Source organism: Orbicella faveolata, unplaced genomic scaffold (assembly GCF_042242905.1).
Source record: "Orbicella faveolata isolate gen_17 unplaced genomic scaffold, um_ofav_v1 contig_2, whole genome shotgun sequence".
NCBI lineage: Eukaryota > Metazoa > Cnidaria > Anthozoa > Scleractinia > Merulinidae > Orbicella > Orbicella faveolata.
This window is the reverse complement of record NW_028301547.1, coordinates 6,397,501-6,410,160: the sequence shown is the minus strand read 5'-3', so window position 1 is coordinate 6,410,160 and position 12,660 is coordinate 6,397,501. Positions and strand designations below refer to the sequence as shown.

The window sequence follows — 12,660 nt, the reverse complement described above, 5'->3', positions numbered from 1 at the left end:
CATAATATTTTCTAGAGTCTTTACATTTCGACTTATTCAGTATTCATTTCGGTAAGTCAATAAAATGGCTCAATTGAATTGAGAGCGGAAAAACAACTTGATACATGGCGTGGCACAGTAAAAATATAACCGACCGAAAAAGCAACGATATTTCTTTTAAAAAGTAAGTGCAATAAAATATTTGGGCCTCTCAAGCGGAGAATTTTGACAACGCGAAATGCTGGTGTAACCGGGCTCAAAAATCGTCATTTCCTGTCACTGTATTCTGATTGATGAAAATGGCAAAATTGAGATTAAAAAAAAATCGCCCTTTGGTTTGTTGTCTAGTGTTATCAAAATATAACGCAGAAAAGAGAAAATTTACTTCTTGAAATATAAGTTAAAAAATTGAGCTACTGAAATTATACAAATCAAATTTGAGACCGTCAAAACGCTAATACAACTGAGCTGAATGGCAATTTCGTGTCACGGGCATCGGATATTCGCGAAAAGAAAAGAAAAGTGCAAAGTCGGCTTTTCTGAAATCACTTTAGCTGTTATGTTACGTTACATTACGTTAGCTATGCTACGTTACGTTTTGTTACGTTATGTAACGTTACGTTATGTTATAAGCTAGCAATATAGTAACGCTCTCAATTTAGCCATTTCTTGCACACCCAAAAAATGTGGTAAAATAGGCCGAAAAATAATAATAATGGCATTTCGGGCAGTATATCCACAGGGTGGCTCTTCGCCTGCCCGATGCTAACTAAATTTACAATTGTAAAAAGGTTAAAAGATATCTAAAAAATTTATATCTATATGTAAACGAGATAAAATTGTGTTTTAAGATATGCTAAAATAAATAAATGAATAAATAAATAATTAAAATAACACTATATATAATATATATATAGCTATAACACTAGCACAAAATGCAAAATATGCTCTGAATGCCCTAAACAAACAATAACTGTAAAAGTTCTCCCACGCTCATTGGATAATTTTTATCGCCAATGTAGTATGTTTACCCATAACTGTTTAGTCGACCGCTAATGGTGTGACAACGTTGGTGGTCTGAGATAAAAGACTGCTAGTTTCCATTTATGATAATCCTTTTGATAGCAACAGAAGTTATGCTAAAATGGAATGTGTGCGTCAAATTTGCACGTATTGAACACGGAATAATGTCTGTTTTAAACGCCTTAAGGTGGCTGGCAATAGTTTCCAGCACTCATTACTTTGACGGATCAATACTACCGCTCTTTGTCAAGCCATTTCAAATTTTCCAAAAATGTAAAATGATACTGGAGCCCAACTCCAACTAAAAGTTTCATCTTAAAATGCTTATTACAATTCGGTAATTAAAAGTGGGTCTCACTGCGTCGTTTGTTTTTTTTAATTACAAAACATAAAACTTAAATTAAGGGTGTTTTAACAGACCTCATCGCTGCTATGGTAACCTATTATGCCAGGAAGATGAACACAGTTTGTTTAACAATGATAAGGTATTTGTGCGATACCAGTATTTTAACATCCGCGCTTGATAAATTGTGGTGGTATTGATCAGTTAAAGTGTAACTGCTGCAAAGTGCTGAAACTGTTAGCAGCCACCTTAAGCCAGAAGCCATTTTCCAGTGAATTAGGAGGTCTTTCCACTGGTAAGTTGGCTATTAATGTCTATTTCGGGATGTAGTTTTATGAAAGAGTGTTGTGGTTAATTTTTCCTGCACCAATTAGAAAACAAAATGGTGGCTTTTTTGTTTTAAGACTTTCCTTATCGGTTACTTTAAATATTTTCCCTGTTAATAAAAAAAAAATTGCTACTACCTCAAGCTGGGCATAAAAGTCATTTTCAGTATTTACTTGAGGGTGTTACAAGCAATTAACTAAACGATGCGGAAAATTCATAATTTTTTCCTGCCATTTTGGGACTTAACTTTGATTTCGCCACAGCCCAATACTTTGAGCTCATTATTTGTTTTCGTTTTTGTTTCGTTTTTTTTTTTTTCTTTTCCTACTTATCTGTTCTGAGAGACGAATTGGGCCTGAGCTAGTATCATGATGAAAACAATGAAATGTCGGATGGGACAAAGGAACGCAGTCGATGAATCCAATGGATAACTTGTTGAGAAGAAACTAAACGTTGCTTTCTATAGATCGCTGTGATTGTCACAGAAAAGGGTCAGAGATCCTTTATATTACTGGTATTAAAAATGATTGCACGATCTCTGCAATTATCGAGAATGATCACTGCGATCACTAAAGAGTGGTTTCCATATCATCGCAACGATGGCAGCACATTACTTTTCTTTTTGCAGCGATTGCGGCATTTGCGTCGGTTGAAAGCAAACGTAAAATGATAAATCTTTGGCACTAAAATGTGAAAAAAATAAATCGCTTAGCTGTCAGCTCCAACTAAAAGACCATGCTCACATACACAATAGTGCGCATTGCGAATTGAATATTAATGTTGATGTGAGAGCTTAGTGTTGAGAGGATTGTAACTGCTGTGTGGTGTCGCAAGCAATTTACTATCAATAAGAGGACAGATGTATAAAACTTGTTCAGTTGATTACTACGGCTACTATAACTTTTAGTCACCAAAGCCAACTGAACATTGGACCGTCAGTTCAACAATCTAACTACTGCTTGTGCACAGTGAGTGCAAAAGGCCTTTTCTTTAAGTACAGTGACTTCGATCTGCGATCGCCTTCGAAATATCTAGGATGGCCATCGGAAGTCTCCGAGTTTCCTCGTACTAACTTCGGAAATATTCTCATACGGGATACTTTGGAGATAATTGGTTCTCTTCCTCTTCTTTATATACTTCATTGTCTCACCTTTGACCCAATGTGTGGAATGATGCTGTTTTCCAGTTCCACATAATCCACTCCGTTTGCCCCCAAATTTCCCATAAACATTTATATTTAAATGCTCTTGAGAGGTCTGCATATTCCTAAGAGAATTTCACAACAATAGTTTATGCAAAATTTTTGTGGCAAACAGGGTGAATTATGGGGAATTTCAAAAATAGAGAATCTAGGAATTCAAAATTCTCTACGATCCTCATACGCTGTGAATTTCCTACACAAACGATTACTGCCAAATTTCTCGTGCGCTCATTGACTAATTTTTAACGTCAGTGTAGTATATTTACTTATGACCAAAGACTTTAGCAACAGAAGTCTGGTAATTGTCATACTAAAGGGAATGTTTGCATCGAATTTGCACGTAATGAACACGGTATACTGTCTGCTCTAAACGCCTCAAGACATGAACCATTTTTCAGTGAATTAGTAGGTAAGTTGTCAATTGATGTCCATTTTCAGTTGTAGCTTTACAAAAGACTGTTGTGGTTAATTTTACAGCCGTTACGATCGCTGGAGAGTGGTTTCCTTCAACCCGATTTTATCAACGATCAATGATCAAATAATGATCGCAGAGAATCTTTCCTTTTGCAACGATGGTAGCGATAATATGCGTGTGCAATTGAGTCAGTTAAAACAAACCGTGAAATGATATATCTTGGAATCTAAAACATGAAAATATCTAAGTCGCTTGCTTTCATTTCCAACAAAAATTTCATTTTGTCACATGATGCAGTGCAAATTGAATATTATTATAACTGTGACAGCTTAGAGCTGAGGGGGTTTGCAAATCTAGAACGGTAGAGTAGAACCCCAGAGGACTGGACACCAACTCGGAGCCAGAGTCATTTCCTACAGTCTTTTCTCGTTTATTGAATATAGATACGATTTTTGCTTTCTTAGAGTCTGCTTTCTTAGAGGCTGTAGTCAAATTTAGTTTAGATTCCATATTCAGGATTATGTGGACAAACACACCAACAAACTACATCTTGGATTTTAAGGAAAACCGTCCATAAATATTACAGTATTATGAACACTTAGCATTTTTTTTGGTTAAAATAAGAAAAGGCATCTTCAAATGCTGAAAAGATTAAAGATGTAAAGATGCTGAGCCTTTACATCAATTTAAGAGCCCTTATCCTATAGTTATCACAAAAAAAAATTAGAAAAAGTGCCAGGTGTTCATGGCTAGGGGTAGCGAATGGTAAATGCGAGACTTTGCGAGACGGCGAGAGCTATAAGAATCAGCGAGAAGGAGCTTGTACAGAAGTCTTACAAAGGAGCCTTTTGTCGTAAAATCTTGTGCCTTTACACAGTTCCACAGGGGCAACAGATAAGTTTTTCGACTTCGTGGGTTTCATCATGAGCTATCGTGGGTTGTGTGTGGCTTCTTGATTCCCTTTTTAGCCTTTTAGCCAGCCTTTGCGAACAAGCTGGAACTGGAAATTCGACTTTAACACACTACGTTAGGATATCCTAGAGCAAAGTAACTGTTTTTTGGTGCCAAAATGACGTTGCGGTAAGTTTTGTAGCTTTTTGTGGAATTCAGACAATTTGGCTAGGATTAACTTCTCAGTCTCGGAAATTTGAAAGTTGCTTTATTGAAATTCGATATCAAGTGACAAGAAGACGTCATTTATTAAAAACAAACAAACGAAACCCTTAACCTTACAAAAAGTCGAGACTCCGAGAGAACTTCGTATAAAAATCGAGACTGCGAAACGCACATAACCGCTAAAAAACGAGACTGCCAGACCGGTGAAATTCGACTAAAATTTTGCGAGACCCAGAGTTTTTGTAGGACCATTCGCCACCCCTATGGCTCAAATGGCCCCTCTTCAAATCAGTGCTAAAACTCTTTAAAAGATACACGGTACTAAATGTTATTTGAACCAAAAGGCTTCATGTACAGAACCGAAAATTGGGCCGGGTCGCACTAGAGCGAATTCAAATATTTCCAATTTTTGACGAGGAAAAAAATTACCGCCAGTAACCCGATCCGGGGTACGGGTCATAAGAATTTAAAAACGCCGCTCATATTCCTCGTTTCCATTGAAATAACTGTGAAAAGCGTCAGACGGACCGGGTAAAACAAGATTTTGTTCTGCCATCGCACGTGACAAACTGGACTAGCCGACCAAAGTTATTTTCTCGTCGTAATTTTATCCAGACACTTCAGAAAAACATGACAGTTTAACGATTAAAAAAAAACACAAAACTGTTTGCTTTGCCCAAATTTCGAAGCCTCCCAGGCAGCACTTCGGCTTCTTTAAAGACTGGCGAAATTTTGACAATCCGCAAAATTTGGCAAGTTTTTGAAACTGGGGGTCGCACTTATTTTACACTACTTGTTGACAGATTTATTAGTCATACAAGCAAAATTGGCTCTAGTGCGACCCCGGCCAAAAGTTGGGAGGAGCAGTCAAAAACTTGTTTGCCATGGAAGATTCAAGTTACTTGAATCAAGTCGCCCTTATCTTATTTACAAATTAGATTTTTAAATTAACTACTTGAGTCCTACGTACCTGGATCGGTCACTTTGTGCCCGCAGATAACAGGTTAAAAAGGTAAGTGATTGTTTTGGGCAATAACAAATAATTAGATAAAGCTGTTTGTGCTACAGTGTATGGTTAAGCGCCCCAGGAGAGTTTAGAAGCTCTGAGAGAGTGAAGAAAAGCAAATAGAAGAAAGTCCCATTGAGCGTGTTCTGCTAACAGCGAGCGTCAATAAAAAAATTTTCTGTGAGCAAACATTGTAGAAGTTAAGGACATTGGCGCGAAAATTTTCCAGCATTGATTTTTTTTCTGAGACTTTTGCCACAGTGAGATGATGAGTTAGTTATGTCAGAAATGTAAAAAAATGGGGAGTCACCGACTTCGTTTGGAGAGAACATGCCCGGAAGAACACTCTAAATCTGAAAAAATCGGGCTTCGTTAGCGAATAAGACCACAGTGTCTGTAAGCCCCAAAATATTGCAATTAGATCTTTGAAGTGAAATGTTCTCTGCCATATATTGTTTAAGTGGACCTATTAAGTGAATTTAGTCAACTGCTGAGGCTCCTTAAAGAAGAAGTTCGCATTTAGCGACCGTAGGTTCACGCGCCTTGCAGCCGCGAGATGGCAGGATTCAATGACCCGTGGACGGAAATCTTGAATTTTTTTTTAGCTTCCCACATTGATTTTTTGTTCATTTTTGGACAGTGTTGAGATAATTGTAAATAAAATCTGTTCCTGGAAAGAAAAATAGGGATAACCGAACGTCCAAGATCGTTAAATCCAGGCAAAGCTATAACAATGGCCATCTGCGCTATCATTGTTCATTTTAGTATTAAGCGCAGTAAGGATGCGCAGAAACAATTAGTGCGAACGTCCTTAAGCCAATGCATAATTAAAAGCATCTCCGTACAACAGGCAATAGATAAAAATAAAGCTGTGAGCCCAGAGAAGGGTACTCCAAGTGCTGAGACACTGACACTGAATTTCATTTTTTCGCATGGGGCTCTATATTTTCAGAAAAGTGCTTTTATGTTTTACAAACTAATAACTACAAGTTACTTCAAATATTTCAATTTTTATCCCTTTAAATTGTTTAATCGACCATTTTAAAAAGTTTCGCAAACGTTTAACTTACAGGTTCAAGTTCATGTTGAAACGTAATCTCGAAAACCGCTACAGGTGTATTCATGGACTTAGAAAAGGAACAAGAGGTATGTCTAGGTATTTCTAACCAGAAATGGGGGCAATTGCAAATTTTCTGAAGTGTAGTTTCAAATAGAGGTAAATAACTAAGTAGTGGCATTGGAAAAACGTGAAGTCGTAATGAATTGGTTTATCTTATAGACGAACGCAGTGACCTAAAAGTATAGACAAAGTATGGAAAAATGGAGAAATACAACACCTCTATTAAAGACTCCTTATATGTTATTTCATCGTTAATTTACAAAATAATACTAATTAGAAATTAAGAAAATTAAAAACGTTTTAATACCTAACATTATTATCAACACTTCACTTATAGCCAATCCCATTCTGTGTGTTAAACAGTTCACCTCAGGCTAATGTTTGAAGTTCCTTAAATTGTCCTAATTTGACGTCAGTTTTGTTTGGATTTATTTCTTCGATTGAAAAGCACATAAAACTACAACACGAAGTCAAAAAAAATCATCTATTACGAATAAATTCTCCGTCCTAAAAAAAGTGCAAGAATCAACTCGACTGCGTAATATATGAAATGCTATTCATAAAAGAACTAAAACCATCACTCAACGTGAGTCTGACTTGATCCCCGCGAAGTTATTACTCATAATCCTTCTTGTCAGGACCTGTCAGATGCTTTAATCCGCAAGCAGCTCATTAAATCAACACCATCTGTTCAAACAACATCAGACGGTTTTAATTTTTTAATTTTCCTTTTCCGAGAAGTTCAATAGAAATATTCTTTCCTCGTACAAAAACAAGTTATGCACCTAGATTGCATTTTCTCCTTTCTTCGAGGAGTTCTCTATTCTGCCATTTTCAACCCTTACTTTATTTCACAATGTAAGTTAACTAAGAGAAAATGAGAACCTATTACACTGTGGTATCCTGTTGTGGAACTATAAATGACAAATAAAATGGTGTGACTAGAAGCGAAAGGGTAGAGAGTAAATAATGCATCTCTAGCTTAAGTCATATTATCTATCATCAATATACATGAACTGTTAGTATATATTCTATTAGCGACGAGGTTGGTTTGCAAAGCTTCATGGGGAGTTATAATAGGCTCTAGAAGAAAGCTTTCTGTAGCGAGGAACGTTCTCATCAAACTGGCGAAAGTCGGCCCTGAAAATGGAAGCAATGAGCTGCACATACTGTCGTTTTCTATCTTTACCCGAGGATCGAGAAGAACACATTATACGGAGGCATTTTCTTTGTAAAGATTGGCAAGATATTAACCACTGGGAGTCTTTCTTTTTTTGTATCTCAATATCTCCCGAGGAACTATTTCGTGTGATGCGAATGATACCGCGGATTGAGTTCAGACAAGGTGGATGGAGCAAACTAGGTCGGTTTGTCCACTTATTAAAGTGATTCCTCACATTTGCATTGCACATCCTTACTGCGCATAATTTATGCCGTCATTAGCGCACGTTCGTGCACGCGCACATTGAAAACATGGCGGATTTGCCTTGATATTGAGTTCTGTCAGTTGAAAAATGGCTATAGCTCACTAACGAGCTCGGTCACCCCAAATTGTTTTCCAGTCATTTTAATCAACTAATCATTAGCTTTGCGTGAGAAAAGACTGATCTGATTTCTATTGTTGAAAATTGAATAAATAAGGAAAATAGCAGCTGCACTGTAGTTTTTTCTATTTTGCAGTTTGATAGCCGTGGCAAGCAATTTGGTTCCAATATTTTAACAAGAATTCAGCTGTCTGTCAAATCAAACTTAAAAAGTTTATTTGTGTCCGACACAAGTGTTGACTGTAGTTTGAGGCGTGTTTTCATGAGTCTGGGCTCACAAAGATTTTACAATAACTTGGAATGCGTTCTTGTAATAAGCATTAAATAATGCTAAAATGGGACATTTTCAATGCCTCACTGCTCCTTAACGAGCATGGGCATCCCCCTTTTTTATTTTATGATTAAAGTTCTCATATGATAAATATTCAGTGGACAAAGTTTGAACGAAAATCTATCGGCAGTTTTATTTCAGGGAAACTACCTTAAGTTTTGATTGCGATGTTGGCGTTTTTCCTTTACAACCCGGCCCAAACTACATAACCAACATAGTGCAAATAGTGTGCGACTGTGTCCAATGCCCAAGTTGTCATATCCACATAGCAACAGAAATTGTCAGCATTTAACCGGTGCGTGAAGGCTACCTGATGACACAGCCACACATTGCAACTATTTCATGGCTAGTGAAGAGTTCTTGGCAATGTGACGACCATTCACGACCTGTTCTTTTAGTAGCAACACTTCTTGATGAATCTCTGGACTACGTTTTAGTCCATTTTAGATCAGTCGTCGTGATTTCCTTTGTATTTTTGCTAACGTAAGCGGTGCTTATAACTAGCTATTTAATAGTTTTTCACATCTATCGATCAACATGAGACAACGAGTTGTCATAACTATAGGCTTACAGTCATATCAGTAGTAATAATACAGGTTAAGTTACTGAAAGCGAATTTACACCTTAGCTGTACTCCTCCTTCATTATGATTTTCGTATACAAACTTTAAAACAAGCACGTGCCTTAAGAAACTGTAGTGACACAAGGTTTGGATTAACACTTTGTTTGAGAAAGGCAACTTTCTCAAAACAATGTTAACTGGACAAAGCAGTCAATGCAATCTTGAGTTTTAAATCAAAGGTAGTTGTTGGTGTGCATATTGTCACTGCAACAAATACGTACCAAGCTATAATAACAACAAGATTACAACGTTGTGAAAATGTACACCACATTTACCACACAGGGAAAGTTCTGAAAACATGTAGTAAAGGATTTTCTATACCTGAATTTATAAAAAAAACTATTACTCATAAAGGAAAACTAGTATAAAGGCTAGCGTGATCATAAAGGTTTCCTTCTTTGAAATGCGGGGTTAAAGCTCTTTCCTTTGTAAAAGAGGTCTTAAATATCGCTTTAAGTAAAATTGTCCCTTCTATCAATAGTTAGAAGAAGAGATAAAGCAGTTATAATGACTGAAGCATTTTATGCTATTTCTTTTGAAACGCGCTTAGTGTTCAAGTAAATATTGGAACTTGTATTTCAATTTTCAAATTTAATCTAACCTACTTGACGTACTCTATGAAGGATGGTTGAGCATTTTTGTACTTACAGGAGTAAATGTAGTGTCTGGCAAGAAGTAGTCAACGATTCAGTAAATTTTTGCCAATACTTACTCTTTTATGACCTGGTATAAATTTAAAACTTGTGAGGCTGGTATTGAATCTACCGAGACAAAAAGATAAACACTATTCCAAAAGACCCCTGTTGTCGGGCATACCGGCCAGAAAAGATGAAGCATCCATTTTTGGGCTGTTTGACAAAAGCAACAAAGATATGTTTCCGAGAGTTTAATTTTAAAGAAAACTGGAAGTTTGTTGCGATTCTTAGTCCTATGGAGAAACTTCGAACAGGGAGTTATTTAGGTGCACGCTAAGTATACATATCCTAGGCAGTAGAGAAATTTACCCCCTGTCCAATTTTCCACATCGTGAAGTTTATTTTACTAGAGTTTTTTCACCTGGCAATGTCATTTTTAAAGATCTCATATCGCTCCTAATAGCTGATGTTACTGATATCAGTCAAGAAGTCGCACATCTTTTCACGCGAAATTACCGAGAAAATAAAAATTCCAACTACCTCACCCCTTGCTGCCCGAGATCAATGAAAATTGAAAAACGGCTTCCATTTAGATTTGGAATCGTTATACTTGAGATTCAAGGTCTTGTTAAATCCCCGATTATGACTAGCATTATTTTTGGCCTGGTCTGGACAGGTCATGAAATTACCTGAAATATCCCAACTGAGGCTTAAAACTGTAGAAAAGCTACAAACAAACAACGCAAAGGCAAATTGGGACATGGATAGGCAAAATTGGAGAAGATTTACACGGATATCATTGAGTAAACTTGCAAAACAGTGGCTTTACTTATATCAAATTTATGTCAATTTGCGTAAACGTGTTATTTTTGATGATCGGAATCATCCTTCTTGACGTTTATTTGAAGTTTAGAACCCATCATTGGTAAGGAAAACACACGGAATTACTTTAAAATACTTTAGACCCTCTAAACACCAGTCAAAGTGAAAAATGAAGTGCTTATCTATATTTCCGATCATTCCAAGCGAGACGGATTACTCCAACCCAGGACAGTGCAACAAGTGTTGCATTGTAACACCGATGATCGATGATGACTGCTGAATGGAAGACAGGCTTTGTGAATTTCAAAATGTGTGTTTTGCAAACTACATCCTGTTTATAAAGCAACACAGCTGATATATTCTGCTTTGAGCTGGCCGGGTTGTACTCAATCCTGCAGTAAGCAACCGTTAAGACATCTACAGGCAATATTGTACATTCGAGGCGAAATTTTCCCATCTGAGGTGTACGCCCTTAGACCAAAATCCCGTTGTTCCATCTTTTGTTAGTATGACACTAACAAGACGCTGAATATCACAAAATTATGTTATCACGTTGTTTACAACATACCTTGGTTAAATCAGTGAGCTAGTATGGGAAGGACTATTTGAAAATGGTGAGGGGTGGGGAAATACAAAAACATTCAGGCAAGGGAGGTGCAGAGAAGAAGTAAAGAAAAAAATTCCTGCACCGTCTTGCTTACGGTTTGAGTGCAGTTTCAACTAGCACGTATAAATTTGCCAATGGTCTAATGTGCTCCCGTGCCAGGTATTAACCTAAACAACAAACGAACGGGAATTTGCTTGAAAACAACAGAAGTTTTTCTGTGTAGTCTTAAGTCGGCAGCAGAATGAAAAATAGGCCCGGAATGCGTGCTGGGGCACCAGCTGCAACGGAAAAAAAAGGCACGTATCTAACTCTCCACGTCTGTCAGCCCCTAGCTGGAATCTATTCCACATTTTAAAACAAGTATTTGACTAAGTGGCTGGAGAATCGCGAGCTGAAAGAGTCACGCACGTGAGTCCATGACAGCAGTTGGTGCGGCAAAACGACTAAAATCGTCTTCTCGGTGTGTGCTGTAAGTTAAGAATCCTTCCTATCGGCCCTGCTATTTACGTTGCGCGGTTTGCGCTTGGGCCATAAATCGAAGAGGAACTTAACTTACAGTAACTAAACATACCTTTAACGTACAGTGCAGACCTCGAACTCGGTTAGTTAAAGTTGCTATAGTAACGTTTTTGTGTAATTCAAAGAAAAAGAGATGGTGGTGGATTGCGGTTAACTTTGTGACAGAAATGATAAGGAAATCGAAATTCCTATTCCTGACCACTGAAATTTTGAATTTTTCAATCATTACTTTAAATGTTTACGTGATACATACTATCAATAATACCTTTAAATACAATTTAACACTGGTGATTTTAAGATTTGAAGTACGTAACATTGCGGAACAAGCGTCCCCTGGCATCCAATTCTTTGCAAAGCTGTCAAAATATAAATATTGCTTCACACCGAAAACAATGCCGTCATTAGGACAACCGAGTGCACTTACTTTTCCGCGAAACCGGTGGAATTAAGGCCCGTTGCAAACGCCGCTCCATTCATGCGCCAAACCTAACTGATGAGTTAAGTACGGCAGAAGAGCGGCGTTTGAATCAGTTTGGTTCGGCAGGTTAGGTTTGGTGCGGCAAACAACATTAAATTCGGCAGGGTCTGTCGCACTATGCGACTTTGGAGCGTCAGCTGATTCATACGGCGTTCTGTTCATGTGTCGAACCTAATGCATAAATTGCTGTAATGTATTTTTCATACAACGGGGCTCGTGATTGGGTCAAAACTGAGTGGCGTGAGCAGTCATGCACGAAGCTCGAAATCGTCGCTAAAAATAGAGTCAACAAAATTATGCCTTCGATTTATGGGAAACGGGACTGTATAAGCGAGTTCCTTTAGGGCAAATTCATTTTTTGCTTTTTCTTCGTGATAATAGCCCAGCTTACGAGATTTCCCTTTAACACGTCGAATTAACCGGGAGAAAACCTGTCTAAATACAAATACTGAACCTTGCGTTTGAATTTGCTTCCCTACATATTACGGAACTTAAGCACCAGGCTATTTTGCGACGGCGACGGCGACCGGAAGTAACTTTTTGTTCCGATAGGCGTTCTGGAGTTGTCTGTC

At 37.6% G+C, this 12,660-nt stretch overlaps 1 protein-coding gene across 2 annotated transcripts in view; it reads left to right on the top strand.

Annotated features, from left to right (window-relative positions):
* Positions 1-12,592: 12,592 nt before the first annotated feature.
* The window catches only part of LOC149111719 (uncharacterized), a 1,322-nt gene continuing 1,254 nt past the window's right edge, over positions 12,593-12,660 (top strand). For both annotated transcript variants that reach the window (XM_089289855.1, XM_089289854.1), the window contains exon 1: positions 12,593-12,660. This exon is cut by the window's right edge. The gene's annotated coding sequence lies outside the window, so the exon portion shown is untranslated.